The sequence below is a fragment of the Typopeltis vanoorti genome, chromosome 22 (genome assembly GCF_054136105.1).
Source record: "Typopeltis vanoorti isolate ZY-2024b chromosome 22, IOZ_Tvanoo_1.0, whole genome shotgun sequence".
NCBI classification, from domain to species: Eukaryota; Metazoa; Arthropoda; class Arachnida; order Uropygi; family Thelyphonidae; genus Typopeltis; species Typopeltis vanoorti.
Window position 1 is genome coordinate 49,838,532 of NC_143570.1, and position 22,143 is coordinate 49,860,674.

A 22,143-nucleotide genomic window follows, 5' to 3' on the forward strand; every position below is an offset into this window, starting at 1 on the left:
CAGATTTTATGTTATGTCAATTCTTTTGCATAAAGAAACGTTTATGTGTGCATATTAATTTTATTTCTCTAAATCCATTATCATATTGCAAAGTGATAATTCATATTACGATATGAAGGAGACCCTTCCCTCATTCTCCTTCCACGGATACTCCTCTGCTTCCACACAACCAGGGAAACCCAGGGAGCAACGAACACATAGTCTTCCCTCAGTTGTGAGAACCATAGCTGGCAGAGTGCCAAGAAGAGTCAATTCATATTGAATGGGAGAATAAGGATGTATGAATTCGTCGCCAATATGCGAAATCACGTGCTTTATACATTAAAATTTCGAACTGTTATACAAGCAAAATAGTTAACACTTTAAAAACTAAAATGTTCATAAAAGAAAAGCTAATGTTTAATAATAAACTCTTATTCCACGAATCATATTCATTACCCTATTATTAGAATGGGTTCACCTTCTACCATGTGCATAAGTGTTGAGGGTTCTATCATCTATGGTTGAACTATACCTCTTTCATCCCACTAATTCCCCTTCAATCCCCACTCACTCACCCCGTTACGAATACTTCCCAACTCCCCCACACATAACCTGCTGGAACCTGGGGGAAATGAATATATCATGCTCTCTCCCCCCCTTTCCTGAACATGTTGCCACACACACTTGAGCTGGCTTTTCTCATATCCTAGGGGGGGGGGGGGCGTACATTCGGTTCAACGGGACACCATATCGTTTCCCATTCTATTGGTTATAGAATGATAATACGGAATGATAGAAAGGTTTTGATGATTCTGAAATTGGCTAACTGCTGTTATGCCTTCTGAGAAATCGCAGAAGTTTCTTCTTATTGCAGACACAAATCCTACATGAAGGTCCTGATACACTGCTACAGGAATTTATGAAATATTATACTGTTATTGCAGATATTCTTCATCAGACTTATTGCAGATATCATTCTACATAAAGGTTCTCAAAACTGACTGTTATTTCCTATACACCTTCTATATGAAGGTTATGAAACATGATACTGCTATGTCTGATACTCATTCTATATCAAGGTTCTGAAAGATATGAAATTGTTATTGCAGATACTCATTCTACGTCAGTGTTCTGAAACATAAGATTCTTATTGCATGTACTTATTCTATATGAAGATTCTAAAACATGATTCTTACTGCAGATATTATTCCATACGAAGGTTCTCAAATATGCCTATTATTTTCTATAAACTATCTATATTAAAGTTCTGTAACATACGACTCTCTTATTATATATATGCATACTATATGAAAGTTCTGAAACATATGACAATGCTATTACTTTAACTATTTTTATATCAAGATTCTGAAAAATTATAGTGTTATTGCAGCTACAAATTCAAATGATGGTTTCTTAGAGAAACGCCCTGTAACAAGGACAGTTATTTTGGGTTAAAATATTTTAGAGGGAGGTCCTACGACAAATGCAATTTTTAGCCTTTTTCTAGAGATCAGTCCTACAACATGAGGAAATGCGGTTGAGACATTTTGTAGAGAAAGATCCTGCAATATATGCAACTTTCAATTTTTCTACAGACAGAACCTGCATCATGTACATTTCTCCTTCTGACTTTTTCTATAGGAATTTTTGCAACATGTTACACTATTATTGTTGAGACTTATCTACTTCTTATTTCTATGCAACCTTTTCAACCAATTTATTTGATATTTAATCAGAACGTTTCAGAAACATATGCAACTATCACTATTAAGACATGCTGTATGAAATTTCTGAAACTCATGCAACTGTAGTTGTGACATTTTCTGATTTCTGTGACTGTTTCTATATCAAATTTCTCAATAATTGTTTAGACTGTTTCTATAGGAAGAGTCTATCTTTTGCAACTGTTATTCTTAACTTATTCTGTAGGAAGGTTCTCAATGTTTGAAATTGTTAATCTTAATCGTTTGCAACTGATTTTTGTTCCGATTTTTATAGGAAACTTCTTAAATCGTATGCAATTGTTATTGTTCAAACGTTTTCTACAGTATGGTTCTCAATCGTATTATTTTTATCAACAAATCTCCGTAGATTCAAGAGACTCATCATGGCAGGTATTACTCTCATATATACAGCCCATCATACCTCATCTTAAATGTATTCACTGTCCCTGCAGTCAGCGCACTGACAGGCAACGCATTCCAATCACCCATCTCTCTCTCTCTCTCTCTCTCTCTCTCCATGCAAATCATTTACTCCTCACCCCTTGCACTTATCCACCTTATACAGCTTCCAGGGATGGCCTCTCATTCTCCCCATTTCTAGATATTCAATGAAAATTCTCATCCATGCTAATCTGGTAATTACCCCTTATCAACTTAAACATCTGGATCATGTCCCCCCCCCCCTTCCTTCTATCCACTAAGTTTCGTAATTTGCATTATCTCAATTTGTAATATTTCTCCTTCCAGAAACCAACTTATTCAATCTTCTCTGGACTCTCTCCAACATCTAATCATTCTTTTGAAAACCTGTTAGCCAAATCTCTACACAGTAATCCATATGCAATTATGCAACTTTAATTATGCATTTGTTATTGTTGAGATTTATGCTAGATGATGTTTCTGAAATATATGAAACTTTCATTACTGATTGAAAACTAATTTTGGTATGGAAAGGGCCTGCAAGATATGAAAATACTCTTGTTAAGAAAGTTTTCACAAATGATCGTTGAAATTGTCCAAATATTTCTTTACACACTCTTTCTGGTAAAAGATCCTGAAATACGCACAACCCTTTTGCTTTCTAAAGGAAAATTCTGAAACGTATTCAAATCTTTTTATTGAGACATATTAGATTAATTTTCTGCAACCTATCAACTTTTGTTCTTGAGTCTAATTCTGGAGAAAGTTTCTTCTACGTCTAACACTATTTTTCTCGAGACCTATTTTAGAGAAAGATTCTGCAACATATACAACACATGTTCTTGAGCCTAATTATAGAGGGCGTTTCTGCTATCTTGAGATTTATTTTGTAAGTTTCTGCAATGCATGCAACTAAACTATTGTTCTTGAGAATATTTCTAGACGCAGCATCTATAATGAATACAACTATTGCCCTTGAGTTTAATTCTAGAGGAAGGTTCTGCACAGTAAGAGTAAGTTTGTGTATAGAATTATTACTCTTGAGACCTTCTATAATTAGTTTCTGTAGCATATGTAACTCTTATTGATATAACGTGTATTATTGGACAGTTTTGAAACATACATAGAAATGTTTTAAAACATACCTCTGTAGATATTTAGATATATTCTTTAGGAATATATCTCAATATTTTTTTTTGACATTTTCTATTTTGGCTCTTCATATAATTAGTTCTTTAGGAAGTTTCTACAACATATGTAACTATTGTTGTCGAAAATTTATCAATAGGAATATTCTGTAAAATGAAATTGTTATTTCGAAATTTAAACTTTTTTCTAGACAAAGGTCCTTTAAAAAGGTACAAATATTTGTTGTACAGACTTCTAGAGAATGTCCTGCAACACTGCAAATATTTTTCTTGTACCTTGTTCTAGCAAACGTACACAGCAAAATGACACAGATGAAAATACTATTGTTGAACCTTTCTTTACTAAATATCCGGCCACAAGTTAAACTATTGTTTTGAACGTTATTTAAGAGATGGCTTCTGCCGCAGGTGCAAAAATTTTTGAACATTTTCTATAGAAAAATCCTATCGCACAAATGTTTTAGACATGATTTCTAAACAAAGGTCCTGCAACAAGTGCAAATCTTGTTGATGGGACTTTTTACAGAAATGTCCTGGAATACTGTTGAGACTTTTTCTATGGAAGATCCTACAATACGTGCATATATTGGAAACGAGATTTTTTTCAACAGAAAGTGTTGAGCGATGTGCAAGTCTTGTTGTTGAGACTTTCTAGGGAAAGTTTTACAACGAGATGAATGTTGTTCTTGAGACTTTGTAGGGAAATCCCCTGCAAACAGGATACATATTGTTCTTGAGACTTTTTCTATGGAAAGTTGAGATATCTGCAAATGTAGTTCAGACTTTTTGCAAAGAAAGTTCCTGTAATATGTGCAAACATGTTACAGAAAGTTCCTGTGTCTTACATATAACCAGAGGTTGTGTACATGATCTTATGATAGTACTACATGAAAGGTTACATCATTACTAACTTTCTATCAACAATTTCCTTCAGATTTCTGAAGAGAATAGCAGAAATGTCTTTTTTTTTTGCAGAAAGGTATTGCATCTTTTGCAAAATTTCTCTTTGTCTAAAAAGTATCTAGACAAAGAACTCGAGTTGAGACTTGATAGAGTTGTTGAGACTTTTTCTAAGGGTGAAGACTTTCTAGGGAACTGTCCTTCAGATGTCTGAAGCTAATGTTGAGAGATAACATTAGCCTGTTATCTCTCAACACTCCATTATAATGGAATAATATAATGAAATGCGTAAGGGTCAAGGCTGGATATCCAGAAGGAGCACTCCCCATGCTCTTTTGGAGAATGAACAGAACTGACCAGTGCTTCTGACTGGATGTAAAATCTTTGCCTTCTCGCCGTACACCCCTGTTGGATATCTACCTGGATGCTGAACAAACTAGAATAGGCTGGCAACTTGGGAATAACCATCTTAAGTGTATTCTTTCTGGCTTCAACTATAACTCAAAATGATGAAAATCTCCTGTAATATGTGCAAAATTGTCACGCAGGCAATTCTAGGTAAAGGTCCTACAACATGTGCAAATATTTTTGTTGAGAGTTTTCTAGGGGAGGTCCTGAAACTTATCGAAATATGGTTGTTGAGACGTTTTCTAGGGCATGGTCCTGCAACATGTGGAAATATTCTTTCTGAGATTTTTCCATAGAAAAACACGGTTAGGTTTGTATACAATATTCTTCAGAATTTTTAAAGAAAGGTCCCGCAATATGTTTGAATATTGTTGTTGACATTTTTTCTAGAGAAAAGTCCTGCAACATTTGAAAATATTTATGTTGATACTTTTTTTGCAGAAAGGTCTTGCAACTTGTGCAAAATTTCTCTTTGTCTAAAAAAACATTTCTAGACAAAGAACGAGGGTTCAGACTTGAGAGTTGTTGAGACTTTTTTCAAATATGTTTGCAAATACTGATATTGAATACTTTCTAGGGAACTGTCCTGTGCAAATATTGTTGCTGACACTTTTTCTAGAGAAAGCTCCTACAACATATGCAAATATTGTTTGCTGAGACGGTATTGACTGAGAAAGGCACTGCACTCAGTGATGGTTTAAGAAGTTGACATTTCACTGCTTCTATTATTAGCTAGATGCAATGAAATGTTAATAAGGATACGATTCGAGTACCAGGATGCAGTATTTCTTGCAGGTAATGTTAAATGGTTTTCGTTATTCTTCGATAATCATTGATATATTGAGTGTTTTACTAAGTACTTGACTCTCTTTTGTTAATAGTGAAATGAGGTTAATGTTCAATGTAATACATTGTTATAGTTGTAAGAGTTTGTGAAGTTAAATTTAATTGAACGTCAAATAAGACTAAACACGCTTATAACGATTCATCGGTCAGTAAAATGCTGAAACGCTGAGTGCGCTTGGTTCTTTATGAATATACACTATTCAGTCAAAATATTATGACTTCCATCTTAAGAATTCGTAGGCAATTTTTCGGTGGCAGAATTTTTGCAGCATGCTACACGACGAAGCAGCAGTTCTGGAAAAAGTGTTTGCCACTTTCCTATGCACCTTCACCTTCAATAAAGTTCTGCGGCTTTGTTCAATACCTTGTTCAACACATTGGAAAGTTAAAATTATTTTTAACAAAGTATCACATTATTCAGTATTGCACCCAGTGAGTCTGTCATTCTACAATGATGGAATATAATATATTGCATCAAATTCATATGAAGAAATATTTTATTCTTACATTTAATTTTTATTATATTATTTTTATTAATTTTAATAAATAAAAAGAAGACGAAATGAGTTTTGGTTGTTACGGGCCAAATTAATGTTTTTCCATCCAAGTAACAAATTATTTCTAGCAGTGTAGAATACCGATATGCAAAGTGTGCGTGTGTATACATATTTTGGATTATTTTGTTTTCATAGTCAAGTCTAATTGTTTAATCAGAATGCAGTTGAATGGAAGGATTGTTCAGCTTGGATTATTTTGAAATGATCTGAAAGCAAACATTGATATTAGTAAAGGAGACGAGTTAAATATAGAGAATATTTATTCTGAGTTAACAGAACACAAGTGAAGCAGATGAAGTTAAACCATATCAAACACTGTTCATATTATTAAAAAGAGACATCTATGGAGTCAGGAACTCATCGAGAGTTGCCATGATATTTGCACGAACTGTCAGACCTATTCTTGAATTCATTTAAGCTACTTGAACATCCAAAGGCAATCTATTCAAATCACGCACTACTCTATGAGAGAAAAATCAAACCCTAACTCCCTTTTTGACAGCATTCATTCTCAACTTCCATGGATGCCCTTTCCTCACCCTCCATAAAATGAAAAATTCCATCTAGTGAAATTCTGTATAACCCTTTCAGTAGTTTCTAAGTTTCAATAATTTCACTCTCCCTCTTTCTTTGGTTTGCTGGTGTCTGCAGGCTACTAATTCTCAATTTATCTTCATAATTAGTAATTTACAGTCCTGGTAGCATTTATGACACTCTCCTTTGCACCCTCGCCACTGTATCAGAATCACCATGGAAACCAGGAGACTAGACCTGCACGCCATAGTCCAAGTGAGGTCTTATCAATGCCTTGTAAAAAGATAAAACAGCTACCTTATCTTTACATGTCAAAGTTCGTTTAAGCATTTGCATTATTCTCTGAGTTGTATTTACAATTTTTGCTATATGATCCTTGAACTTCGACTTCCTTCCTGTCTACTAAAACTCCAAGATCTCTAACCTCAGCAGTTTCTTCAAGCATAATCTCACCAATATAATATGACATTGGAAATCTAATCACACCAAAGTGCATGACTTTACATTTATTAATATTAAAATTACATCCATTTTCACAAGCCCACAATTCCAGCCTATTCAGATCATTCTGCAAGTATTGCATATCAGCATCATTCCTGATCCAACCTTCTTAGCTTTGCATCATCAACAAATAGCTGTATATTGCATGAGAAATCCTTCCCAATGCCATTAATGTACAGATTGAATGGCAATGGACCAAGAACCGATCCTTGAGGCACACCGCTGGTTAACTTGAATCTTGCAGATTCACACCCCGTATACAACATTTTAATATGTCGGTCAGCCATCCTATTGACGTTCAATCCTGTATTCTCCAATTTATTAAACAGAATTTCATGCTACATTTCTGTCAAAAGCCTTAGCAAAATCCAAAAGTATCAGTATCCCTTGCTATCTCGGTGGTAACAATATTGTAGAATGTGAGCAAATTGTTAAAACATGACCTTCCTTTGGTAAACATTTGATGCTAGTTGCAAAGTGGAGATTCTCTATCAACTCATTTCGGAATGCGAGCCCTAAGCAGCGTTTCCAAAATCTTCACTACTATTCCTGAGATACTGATTGGTCGATAGTTGGATACATCGGCCTTCGCAGCATCCTTGTACAATGGTAATACCATAGATTCTTTCCACTCTTGCGGAATCTTACCTGCTCTGAGACTCAAATTATATGGCCTGGCTAAAGGAATACCCAGCTCAGCTGAACACTCTCTTAGGACCCGTGCTGATATCCCATCAGTCAGTATTGCTGAATTCTTATTTCATTTGTGCAACAGCTCTAGTACTTCCTCCTCATCCACATGAGTTTCCTCATACGGAGCGGAGATAGCAGTGAGTTGTATGTTGCATATACCAGGATGATAGTTTTTAACAAAATGGCTGCCCATTGGTTGAACCATCACTTCTGCATCAGTCACCCGAATACCATCTGCATTCAGTAGAGTTGATCTTTCTAATTTATTCTTTTTTTTTAATTGCAGCATAATGATAGAATTCTTTTGTGTTGTCTTTAACTTACAGAGCGAGTTTCTTTTCATACTGGGACTTAGCTTTCCGTAAACACTTGTGAGTCTTCTGGCCTGCTGCTTATAATTATCATAACTGACATCATCCTTATGCACACGATGCTCTTTCCGCATCATCTGTTTCTTACGAATACATTGGTTCATTAATTAATTATACATCCATTTTACTCAGACTATTTGTTCTCCGAATTCTAGGAACACATTCTGACATACTATCTCTTAAGTATTTGTTAAACACTTCCCACGCATTATCAATATCCTTCCATCCAGTAACTGATACAATGGTATAGAACCCAGCATACCTCTCAGCTGGTCATAATTTCCTACTTTGTAGTTTAGCATGAAAGCTTTTCTGAGTGGAACATCAATAAACGTAGCCATATCCCAAGTGATTCCATATGATCACTGTCGCCAAAAGGAGACAGAATAGTTAAGTCTTTTAATGAACCACCCTCTGACATTATAATCAGATCTAACACTCTGTCTATGAGTTTCTTTTGTCACCTGCTGCTAGATGAAGTCTCGCAACAGCTCATAAATTCAGTTTCATTCTTCTCGTGCGATTCCATAGCTACCCAATCAATATTTGGATAATTCAAGTCTCACATTATGATTACTCTTTTCGCGCACATCGCGCCTATTCGGTGGTGCATTTCTTCGTCAACCAATCCACAAACAACCCTAATATGTATTTAATCTTGTTAGACTCCACCTCACACCAGATGGCTTCAAAAACTCACTGCCGCATGAAAAACTGTTACTAGTATTGCAGTCATAGTTCTCAACTCTAACTGGATTGAAGTCATCTGATATCATTAGCATCCTCCCCTGTCCTCCTCTATCCTGTCTTTCCTAAAAGAAATCATGAGATATGATCAATACGTAGCCAAAAGACAGTTTTTGTGTGGGTCACAGCCATTAATTCCGTTACTGATTTTTTTTTTGTTATGGAGTAGGCATGTAATGAAGATGAATACTTTCTTCTGTTCAGCGCTGCTTAGACTCCATCATTGATCTACGCCCTCATGAAAAATTACACTGTTGGAACCTATAGAGCATTTGAAAATCTAACGGCAAGATTGGTCCTGGGTCATTAGAAGGAGCTTTCTTTGATTATCACGTGTTCTATTTCAGCATATCATATCCGTTTCTAAGTTATTTTTAGGACAACTTTAGTTACTATTATCACAAATCATATTTCCTTCGGGGAATAACTTGCTTATATATATTTTGTCTTTCTTTTGTTGTTGTTCAATAGTGAAACTAGGTAAAGGTAAATTGTCCCATTATATTTAAATGAAAGTGTAGATACTATTACATAGGAAATTTCAAATGAAATTAGCATTAAAAAGGCTAAGCTCGCTTCTTATGATCCATCAGTAGAGTGAACGAATTAATAACACGATTATTAAATAAGTAGAGTTTTATTACCACACGAAACGGAGTTTGGTTTGTTCTCTTGGAATATATTCTGCCCATTCAAAATATTTTTAACTCGATCCTGATTGTTCGTAGGCCCTTTTCATTGCCAGAACTGCTGACAATGAAAAGCTACACGACGAAGCGGCATTTTGAGTAAGTGTATTCGCCACTTTTCTCCACCTCTATACCCATCTAAGTAACAAATTATCTCAGCAGTGTATAATAACTGTTTAAAGATATGCGTGTGTACATATTTTGGCCCTTTTGTTTTCATGGTCTGGAGTCTAATTCATTATTTATAGTTGAATATATCAAAACTGTTTTGCGGTCTTTCCGTGACCACTAAATATACAAACTAGTAATAAATGACAAAGTACACATACCTTAAATTTTCGAAATAGTCCTGATACACGCCAAAGGATTGCTCAGGTCGTGTTTCGTAGTGATCTGGAAGCAAACATTTAATATTAGTACAAGAGTTAAATATGAAGAATATTTATTCTAAGCTAGCACAATACATGTGAAGAAAATAGAGATTTAAGAATATTAAAGATTATTCATATTGAGAAGTAATAACAGGAAAGGGGAAAAATCACCAAGAAAACAAACACTTCGCATTGAAAAAAAAAAAAGTCGAACTGGAGTTTATGCAAAAATGTCAGGAAAAGTGTTAAATATTTCAGTGTATAACCTGGCAGAATTTTTTCACTATAAATGTAATAACGCAAAACATTACTTTAAGTCACATAATTGAAAACGTTCTACACTCAGAAAAGTTTTCGGAGCTCTTTTTATATCAGAAAGACATACATACCGCCGTCTATTTTAAAATTCCAGCTGTGTGGTGCTAGAAATTTTAAATGCCTAACAAAATTTTGTGATTGTTTCGTCATCCTTTTCCAACAGCAAAGTTCATTGTGAACGGCACATTTAGAAAACAGGGATATAATAAGAACTGAATATGTCCAGTAAATAGTGTACAGTATATATAGTGTACAGTAACATAGTTGTTTATTCGCCTGAAGTTTTAATTAACAAATAACTGTGTTCATTATATAAGACGCATCCATAAAAATATACACACATCTCACTATATTACAAATATACTAGGGGGCTCTGACGCCTACGGTCTCCCCCCTCCCCCGAGTTCCGGACTGGTAGGCCGGTTCTCCTTGAATTCTGATGATTCGAATTTTGAAGACTCGACACTCAGGGTAGCCCCTGAGTTTCAAAATAACGTGACACAAAAACGTTACATAAAAAGGCTTATCATATATCTATAAGGTAGATAATAGTTAATTTCATTCGCTAAACATGTTATCCTCAGACGTTCCAAGTCATGGTCTGCAACTAGCGCCAAAAATATTGATCTCCTTCAATGAGGAGAGGTTAACGTGGTCAATACCTTCAATGCTACCAAAATGCAGTCTTGCTTTATCTTTGGCAAAATGATCTTGACTAATTTACCCTTATCCTCAGTTGTGCATAAATCATTAGAAAGGATCAGATCTCGCTCTTTGGACTGACAATTACCTCCAGTCTCTTTTGCCACAAACGCATTACATCAATAGCGTTATCAGATTTCAAAAAAACTGAGCATCTTTTCCTGCTGAAGAGGCTCCTTTTGACCATTCAGCTGCTAACACTCTACAAACCCACCCATCTTAAATTATGGTATTATTATTTTGTTATGTAGCTGCCACCCACGAAAGGTTTTTAGTAAACCTACAGTACACTTATACGTGTACTTTAGGTTTACCGAAAACCATTTGTGGGATATTTTTATTTTTACTATATTTATTAATTTTAATATTTTTGCATTTGTATTGTCAGAGAATTCTGTTCTGGAACATGGACGTTTTAAAGTCACCTTAAGTCTTTAATAAGTAGAGACTTCATCTCCCGCCTGAAGTCAATTACAAACATCCATGCCAACAGCAAAATCGAACCAGCGACTTGGATAGAAGATACGCTAAACACTCGGCCAACTTGGAGTTACATTAAAATAATTAAAGGCACTTTCGAGTAAGTACAATTAATTATTTGAATTATTAATTATAAGTATAATATATTTATAATATAGTACAATATAATAGTATAAATAATATAAATATAATAAGTATAAATAATAAAATTAATATTTAAATGTTAAATTTATTATTAAACAGAAATAAATATATACGAGATTTGTACAATATGACCTCCACCATTACATATCATAGTGCATACAAAAAATAAAAAGGTGTCTAAAAAACATTTCCAAACAAAGTATTATGAACCATCAGTAAAGTAAGAAATAGTACACCTAACAAATAAAAAAACAGGGCTACTGACTTAATTAAAAATTTAATTGAACTGCAACTTTATATCAGCAGCAATTTGTATTAAACCTGCAAGAATATCTGATTTTGATATTCTGTAAAATTGTGATAATGATTTTTACAGAATAACTGTGATAATTCTGTAAAAGCAGCAACTCGGTTATTACATTTCTTTATCATTATCTCAACTCAACACACGAGCAATCGCATTTCCTACAATGCAGCAGTGCTGTGTGCGGGAAAGTGATTATGGACAAAGGAATACGACAAGAAGACTCTTAAAGAGTTGGTGGTCATGGTCATTAGCGTATTCAACTTATCATAATGCCTTCTCATTCCGTTCTTTTTCATAAAGAAGGTCATTTCAAAAAAATATGTAAAAGAACTGAATGAGAATCCATTACGATAAGTTGAATACAAGTTGAATATTTGGCCATGTAAGGATACAAGCAACTGCTTGTATCCTTACATGGCTAAAGAAAGTGAAAGATTGATAGTTGTTCACGTAGGATGGAGCAGTGCCCATGAAAATGCCAATTAAAAATATACTGGAGAAATAGGACATTAACGGGGAAAAAATAGTTGGAGAGAGTAAATGAGAGAGAGAGAGAGAGGCAATTTCCATTAAACAGATCGCAGTCCCTAGACAGCATCAAGTAAGATAGTCTTAGATACGTTACTCTAAATGCGTAAGCATAGCAGCACTGCAAGGTTGGGCTGGCATGGAATTTAGAATGTTGGGAGACATACAGCAATGAAGTAATATTTTGAACGAAAGAGGAAACCATCCCTAAAAGGAGCAGTCCATGAACATGATGCAGGATCTATGAAATATGGCCATTAATTCATGGTGTTAAAGAGGAGCCCTAGTTCACCTATTAGAGGAATCTAAATAGAGATCATCCACCACGGCACTCAGTAAGCAACCAAACAGTAAACCCATTCACAAATAGCAGGAAGCATACCACAAGAGGGAGATGGTATGACGAACCTGTTTAAATTCCTGTAAACCTTCAGAACGACCACGTTACTTCGAAATTTTCCATGAAGTTTGGGAGAAGTTCCATTATTGTCGAGATTCAACGAAGAACAATGGGATGACTGCTTGAAGGCTTACTTTGATCTTACATTTTAGAGACTCGCTGTTGGATAAAAACTATAAACATTTATTAGATGAATATCAGATGAATATGTCAGCTTCTATGGCCGATAGTGGATGGGGCTCAATGTTATAGACAAATCTCAAGGTGGTGGAAGATACCATCTGGAGAGAAAGACTTATTAGTCTGAAGAATGATGAGCACTTTTCGAATGTTCTTTCAATAAAAAATGGGGAAAAGGATGCGAGTTGTTTGTGGCACAGTGAAAGCAATTTCTATTTGCTTTATTACTGAAGAATGCAGTTTTATTTAGACTAATTTTACGTTTTAAACAAAAGCAGTGCTTAAACTCTAGTACTCCCTGTTAAGGCATTCTCAACCAATCCGTTGCTTTCTGAGTAATTACACATGAAATATTAACGTGGCGCACATCGCACTTTATACAAAGATGTCGAGCTCTGACATTTCTTTGATAAAATTGGTATCAGGCTTGTGATGTGGACTGTTCAAAACTCGAGGACATACCATACTCTCTCATCTGCGCTTTATTACTTGAACTTTGTATTATCGCTCTTTATTTAATTTGATGAAATTCTATTTATTTCACTAACTATCCTTTGAAAAGTGATGCATAAATGAATTTAAAAGCTCTCCTGTAGCATGGAATCAAATCAGACTTAACGGTTGGTAGTGTTTAGAATAATTGCCATTAAAGGATACTATCTTATTAATGCTCTTTTCACGTACTATGTAAATTAAACATGAAATATAAAACTGCGAATTATTTTTCGTTTTTAAATTGCCTTCCCTCCCCACATCCTCTTACGTCGGTGATTTCGTACACACCAATCAACTAAAATACAAATTTCCTCTCGTAAACCTTTCTCTAACTTCAAACACAAACTTTAGAGCAGGTCATACATTTATCTCAAAAATGCATAAGCTAATCTTTATCATTTTCCTGAATTCATCGTAAGAAGATAAGCAAACTGGATTTCTGCTAGCATTTTCCATAAAAGAACAACAAAAAACTATAAACATTTATTTATTATGTGTTTCTAGAAATCAAAGCGACTAAATTGGAATTTTGCCAACTCATCCCTTGAGCTGCTCATAGAATGCAGTTCCCGTTTCACACACTAATATTTGATAGAATCCATCATTTTCCTTTTATAGAATCTTTCACCATAAAAATCATTCAGAATGTCAGTGGAGTGGTTTTTTTCATGTTACGATTTAATACCTAACGGTTTTATTGAAATATTTCTCACTTTAAAAAAAAACTTAAGGTGTTTATCTAAAACTGGCTTTTAAATATTGAACAATCGTCTAAAAAATAAGCGATTTTTATAACTAGTATTAAATTTTCGATGGTTAGATTATTTCATATAACAATGTTCAGAAGTCCTTGAATAAGAAAAAAACATCTCTCTCTCCTAGTGATAAAGACAGAAGAGAGAAAGTTGTCACAAAGCAGTTAGATCTTAGCTTGCGTTGACAATTGGTTTCTGGCCCAATTAACATAAAGCTTTCCAATTTATTTACAGGGATTTCTTTGAGTATTCGAGTTTCTAAGCATAATAATGACGTTATCGAATTTCGATACTTCGAAGCAAAATTTAAAACCGTCTTCATTTTGCTAAAATCGACTAGAAGCTGGTTGTTACCGCATATTACGGGATTAAATTAATTGATGCGTCATATCTATCCACGTGGTAGGATTGCGTACCCACAATACATTCCTCTTTCTCCGTGACGACTGATTTATTATAAGCTTTGCATTCCCCCCCCCTTTAAAATTTGCTTATCTCAAATACCCCTAAGTATACACACGCATCACTAGCCTACCGATAATCTTCACAGCTGTTATCACCTCAACCGGAAAGAGAAATAAAATGTGTTTGAACTTTATGGGATTTTAATGGCGTACATGTCGATAGGGACTTGCCTCCTGGCGCGAGCTTTCTAAATTGCACTCTGAAAGATCGTAATGAATTTTTAATGATTAATTTATTGGTACAACAGAAGTATTTTTAGATAAGAGAAATTCCTCGCTTGGATTCGGATTAAAGAAATGGACACAACCTCACTTGCAGGTTTCCCTTCCAACGCTTAATCTCATCGTATTCTTCCTTCCTTACTACAGCGATGTAACACTATCTCTAGCAGCTACAGTGCAATATTTTGGCTTTATCTTCTGGAATTTCAACAAATTAAAAAAGCCTTTTTCAACTAAATTTAGAATTAAGCTCAGTTAAGTATGAGTAAAGAGGAGTGCTTATTATCTGAGTAGGAAACGAAATTTATTCTTTTTTTTTGTTGTTGTTGTTGTTGTTTTAAGTGAATACAAGAGTTCAGGCCCGGGAAAATACTCAGTGATTTTTATCACTGAAGTATGTTATGTGTGTTACTAGATTAAGGGTGTGAGTCATACACGACAGTGAAATCGCGATGCAGTTGCTGATTGTTTACCTCTACGAAGTTGTTTACCGTTTCTTGAAATTATTCGAACATCCCTCGGAGGTCACCTTGCGAGAGCAAAGATCCGTTTTATGTTGAGGATATTTTGTAATTTCAATATTTTTGACTTTTTTTCTTAATTTAATTCAGCTCATTAAACGCATTTATTTTCCTTCTCTCATGCATCCGTTTTTGTAATTATCATTCTTTCGCCCCTCTACGTAAAGGGAATCGTTGCTGTCGGTAAGCCGATTAAAGACGTAGAACGTCTTTAATCGGCTTTCACTAATCATATGACATAATCTCTCGATTATGTCATATGATTAGTTAAAACTTAAGCTTCAAAGGAAAACTCAAGCTTCCATTTGTTAGGATTCTCATCCCCCCCCCGAAGGAAGAACGTCAATCATAAACGCCCCAAGACACTTTAATAGCCACATTAAAACAAACAAAAGCAAATCATGAACTTATGCGTTACGAGTGATGCAGGAACTGCCATCTAGGACTGCTTTATTATGTAGTAAACCACCTTACTCGTTTTTTTTATTCATTAACCGAATGGGGATATAAAACGTTCAGAGCGTGCAATTCTTTCTGAAGAGAATAGTAACTAACAACCGGAACTATCTTTTACAGTATCAATAAATTATCTGAGAGCCAGGAAATTACGAAGGGAGGATAATGGATTCTGCACTGCATGAAATCTCTCTCTCTCTGGGATAAAATATGCTCTAACCGATAAATAAGAAACTTTTATTTTATCCTTCCTCCCTCGTATGAGGGCACAGATTAATAAGATGTAAGAGGAATAGTGTTCTACTTCACAGTTATAAACTACTACTCACAAGTTGCTTGAAATATCTTTGTCCCAACGACTGTCATTAACGTGGACTTATGCACTGGAGCATATCTGTATTATGCATTACTGTCAGTCGTTAAAAAACAAAAAAAATCGCAAACACGCGTATGACTTTGTTGAATAATGATTGTTACAAGAATATACCAGAAAGATGTTTTTGCAGAACAATTAAGAGTGCATTGCTTAATTAGTCAACAGTAGTAGTCAGCGTTGCAAATAATTGGATTTGTGAATTAACCAACAGAGAGTGCATGTCAGTATATGCACTCTCTGTTGGTTAATTCACAACGGAGGGAATAACGGAATATCCCCCTTCGTATCCGGAGGATCGTATAGCATCGCTACTTAATCAATGGAATACTTATATTTAAATAAAAAATAACATTTGCCCATAGGCATCGAGTTAAAACATATTTAGGTGTTTAAATATATGTTACAAGATGACTTTCAAAGCGAGCGTATGTATGTAGACGTCCTCCAATATGAACTTTAATATAATAGTTTTCATTATGTAGCGGTGTTCAACATCAAAATTTTGAGTTTCTTCCAAAATCGTGACTCAATACTTTGATGTAATGTTGCACATTTCAAGTTTAACACTGTCGCTTTATAATAAAAGGTTATCTTCGTATTAATTTCGAAAGACCAACTGACAAAGGATCAATAATGGCACCGATAAAATTAGTACAATCACTTTCGAAACCTTCTCTTGTCGTAACATAATTTCGAGGACCTGAATGAGGACACTTTCCTTAAAATTAGAACAAATTACGTTCTAATTTCTTTGTGGCCATCATCAAAAGGCCACTATGTAAACTAAGTCAGGAGAAACAGTGGGAGACCTAAGACAGGAAGAAGATAAAAAAGAAAACAAGGTGTTGTTCTAAGACACTCGAGTAAGTGCATGCGGAAATATCCGGAAGTGGTAGGCTTGGCTCTTAAATTATTTATAACTTAAGAGATGAATACATCCGGGAAAAATGCACACCTACAAAATATAGGTATACGTGGTTTCAAAATTAATATGATGAGAGCGCTGTCCCGATTAGATGGTATGGGTGAATAGTAACATTCAGTGAACTAATAATTATCTCACGATAGCCATTAAATTTAGCAATTTTTTTTTGTAGAAAATCGAATACGTTATATTAAAAAAAAAACTAGGGCCATCGAGTTAAAACATTCGCAAGTGAGCCTCCGTAGATCAGTTGGTTTAGATGAACCCTTTCACTGGAATGACCCGGGTTCGAATCCGTCTATGACGTGAAGAATCTTTCAAGTGTTTTCAAATAAATAGTGAGTTAGCCGGTCTCTTACGGAGGTGTAGGGTTTTTCCCGCAAAACAAGCACACCGGCGGGAAAAACACACGCAGTATATATACAAACTTAGAACACGTTGGGAAAAAAGGAGTAATCGACTAATTCCGTTAAATTTGGCTTCGAATACCTGCATGGTGATGTTTGAGTAGACCTGTAAAGCGTAAATGGAAGGAATGAAATAAGCAAGTACTTTAGACTGTTCCTTTACCAAAATAGTGGGTCAGTTTCTGTAATAAACTTTACATTTTGAGCGAAACTGATTCCAGCTGTTTCCAAAGTTTATGTTTCGGATCAGGACTTGGTGTTGGTCGTCTAACCTTTTCAGTCCCATTTACTCGAAGTGTATTGCCATAGCCGTGGTAGTATATCGTTATCATGCTAGTACTCAGTTGATTTCTGTGGATTTTTTTGGACACAGGACCAGAATGCGTTGTTCAGTTTCGTGAAATCACGACGAAACAATCCATTCCAAAATAGCAAATATTTGCACCATAAACCGCAGTCCCCACACTTTTTAACAAGTTCATTGCCAATCACGCGATATCGCATTATACAAGTTCTCATCAGTCGGCCGATCACGCTTTATCGCGTGAACGTCGCTAACTAAATAAAAAATAAAATAAAAAAAAGTTGGCCACCACACGAAATTCCAATTTTCAGCTTCGCAATGAACGATATCACGCGATGCGAGTTCTCACCAAACGGCCGATCACGCGTTATCGCTAACTAAATAAAAAACGAAAACACACAAAATGCGCCATGTTTAGTAAAATTAATTTTAAAAAAACCTAATATAAGGTAATTTTAATGCCTGTCGTATAAAGTCAGCATGTTATTTTGCTGAAAGAATTTATTTCTTGGATGTTCGGCATCAAACATTTAAAATTGCTTTATATTCTTCATTAAACTCTATTCTCATCTTAAAACAAAAGAGAAACTGAGAGAGAAGAAAACAAGTACACGGAGAATTGAAAAAAAGCCATGGAAATAAGTAGAACACTTCGTTATGTTTGAAAGGATTTTACTCAGTTTTTTAACCTTTAAGTGCACTCCCTCCGGAATTGAAATGGAAAGTCAACAGTGTAAATAAGAAACTCGGAATGAGTTTCTTATGGAACAGCATCGAAATAAATCCACTTTGTTTGTGCGCGCACGAAATGATAAGTTTTCTGAAAGCAATAGATAAATTAGTTCGTCGGGTGCATTGATATTCCAGGGGACACCGAATGTCATTTTTAAAAGGAGGATCTTTCATATAGTCCAAAGGCAATCATCCCCGCTGCGGAGGCCATGTACTTCATCGAATCCCATTCAGTCTTCTTGCAACTTCACGCTCCACTACGGCTTTAAAACAGGTTGCATTCGAAGCGAATGCTCCGATTCTTTCGTGTAACGGAGTACCCTTTGTCGTACCGATAGATCAGCATCGTTTCCCGTTATCGCCCATCGGAATGCTAAGGCGTAATTAGGTTTGCTCTAGCGTCCTTCAAAAGGATTCATTTCCTCGTACAGGTCTCCGCAGTGACCGTACAATTTTCCGTTTCCATGGTTACTGCAAGCTGCCTTGCGACGCTACTTAATAAGATTCCAGCGCTGAGAACTCGGGTTTGTATTTCGTCGTCCTTTAATAAGTTCGATACCGCTAAAGGTGTAGAAGATGCCCGAGACTGCTTGAGTAGATTCTAACGATGATTTATTTTTGCCTTTCATCTTCACCGAGAAGAAAACACACCATATCAGTCTTGAACTCAAGACTGGTAAACAAACACTTTTTATGTAAGAGCTTGCAAGATGTGGACTTTGAAGAATTATTGAGCTTTCCTTTCGTATTTAAGAAATATTCTCCTCTGTAGATTTCTTTCTGAAGAGAAGTGATTTTTTTTTTGGTTTCTCTTTACCGCTAGTATCGAATCGGATTACACAAGATTCAAGTTCCGCAAAGCGGAACTTGAATCTTGTGTAATCCGATCGAGGGGGGGGGGATTGGGGAAAGAAATGGTCAACTACTTTTTAAAATATCACACAAGGAACACTTTGTGGGCAAGCTTACAATTTCACCTAGGGTCGGAAACGACTGAAGAAATAAATCATCATCATCATTGCGGTCGGGAGTTTTCTCTCTCTCTCTCTCGGAGAAAGCTATCCGTTTTTTTCGTTGTTTTCCCCTAGAGAAAAGCATACTCATGATTTGCTCGTGATTTATCTTTCGAAGAAAAGTATAGAATATGCCAATGTCCGACTAATGCCACAAAGCCGGAATATTTTTAATACGGCATTTGTGCATGTGTTTATAGCAATGCAATGGGATATCATACCACTACATTATCCCTTTTCTGTCGGTTCTGCCGCCCATTTTCTGTCTTCAAATGCTAACTGTAAGTCTGCACTCTAAATAGAAATGTCCAAGACGAAGAAAGAAAGGGAAAAGAGGGAGAATTTTTATTTCCTTCATAGCCACGTTCTTTGTTGCGTGGTGGATCTAGTCGATGCACTTTGATATCATCGCATTAAAGAATCCCAGACGGTAAGCCTTTCCGTATTGTTTAGAATGCTTACGCGAGTCTTTTATCGGTCAATTTCTTCTTGGAAGAATTCCAGATTTCTAAATAATCATTTTTCCAGAAAAGAAAAAAGAAATTTAAATAAATAAAGACTGAGCGAACGAGTAGCAATTATGTAGATTATAAGAGAAGAAAACAGGGAAGAAACACAGGGGTTAGTGATTTGTTTCTTCCCCCCAACAGAAAACGTGCAGAGTCGCAATGTGCTTACAGCGCTCCTCGCGACTGTAAAATCCTTTCTTGCACGCCATACTGTGGGTGACGCTGGGTGATGGATGAGTTGTTTCAAAATCCCACATAAGGCTGTCTGAGCGAAAATGGCTTTTACATCATTTAAGAGCACATTTAACCCTAAATTCGTTATTTAGTGTACGCTAGTTATCCAACAAAAACAGAACAGTAAAAATCGTTCCAGTTTCATAAATACTTAATTTCCAACCAGGAAATGAATCGTTATTACTGAGAGAGAAAGAGAGAGATTTGATATCTTAATTACAAATCAGCACTTATCGGCTGTTAGAGGATTTCCGTTATTTATTTTCTGCTTTTTACTTATCTTACCTGAACTCATTATTTAGGTGTTAACGGTTTTTTTTTTTATCAGCGAAGAGATGTTAAAAGTACATCTTATGATCACCATTATTATGTCTGACCGACATGCGTTTCATCTTACAATTTCTATTAGAAATTTCTGCTAGGAATTTAGCTGTTGGTAGTTTTACATTCATATGCCAACTTAAACCTCAATGCGTTAAAACAGACTGCAGAATAAACCACGCTAGTGAAATATAACAGAAATTGTTTATTGCTAGAAGATAAAACAATATAATTGTTGAAAATAGAAATCTGATTATAATACATTTAGTTTAATCCTTTATGCAAGTGTGAGCAAACAAAGTTTGCGCCTATAAAGGATTAAACTAAATTTATTATAGTCTAACCAAGTGAAAAATAAACTTTCAGAAATTTGATTGTTTAAGACCATATACATGCTCGACTGTTGACCAAATATAATTTCGATAATAAAATATTATTAAAAAAGAACAACTGGGAAAAGTACACTTAAGTCATTTGTTACTGACAGATTTCGAGAAAGATAAAGAGTTTTGAAAAAAGCTAAATTAATGTTAAGACCTGGACGAATCAAACGAAATGAAGAATGCACTTCTTCATTTCAATACGAATCGATAACCAAACAATAAAAGGGATTACCATCATTATCCTTAGTGAAACTTTTTTTGTAGAAGAAAGACATTTTCGAAAAATCCATTGAGAGTGCAGAATGCCATACATTTTCCCTTAGCGGCTTAAAATCTCAATAAATAATCACTCAATTAATTTTCCAGTTTTGTGTTTTTATAGAGAAAACACCGCCTTCTTCTGTGAGTTTATCATAATTAGTTCTCAGAAGGTAAAAAACATTTAAAATATTTTCTTGAGCTTTCTTTAACTTAAAGAAAAAAGATACAACTACTAGACGGAGTTTTCCTGAAATTTTGTGTTGATTTAGAAAATTCTTGTTTGCATATAGTATTGCGAATCAAGATTGAAGGAGGCATCAGTATTATTTTACTTGAAATCTTAGGTCGGAAATCTTATTTTTGTGTGTTGGATATTCGGTTTCATTAGAAATCGAATCCCGAAACATCTTAGGCTGGTGGCATACTTTTCTATTAATGAGCTTGTTCCAGGGTGGTTTTCCATCTTCGCTTACGACCACAAACAGAAGAGTTTAATGAATCTCCAAAAATTCTTTTGATCGAATCTTTTGTTGATTATTTTCAATAGTTACGGGAGGATATTATGTTTGAAAAAAGTGTTGTTCGAACAATATTTGAGAGCTCTCTCTCTGTCTTTCTATCTCTTGCAGAGCGCGTGAGAGAGTCCAAGGTCACCTTGCAGAAGGTTCGGAGTGCTCAGAAAAACACTCGCCTTAATTTGGATAATTTCTACAGAGACTAAGAGGTTAAACTCGATAAGCAGGAACCCTATTAATGACATCCCCTTTAATCTTGATTCTCAATCCTACGAGAATCTCGTATAAGCAGACAAGAAC

General features: G+C 35.2%; 1 long non-coding RNA gene across 6 annotated transcripts in view; it reads left to right on the top strand.

Annotated features, from left to right (window-relative positions):
* LOC150094407 (uncharacterized) overlaps positions 1–22,143 on the top strand; it is an 849,964-nt gene that overhangs the window by 697,634 nt on the left and 130,187 nt on the right. For all 6 annotated transcript variants that reach the window (XR_016550250.1, XR_016550249.1, XR_016550254.1 and 3 more), the window contains exon 14: positions 11,300–11,491. This is a non-coding gene — a long non-coding RNA (uncharacterized LOC150094407). The remainder of the gene's footprint in view (positions 1–11,299; positions 11,492–22,143) is intronic.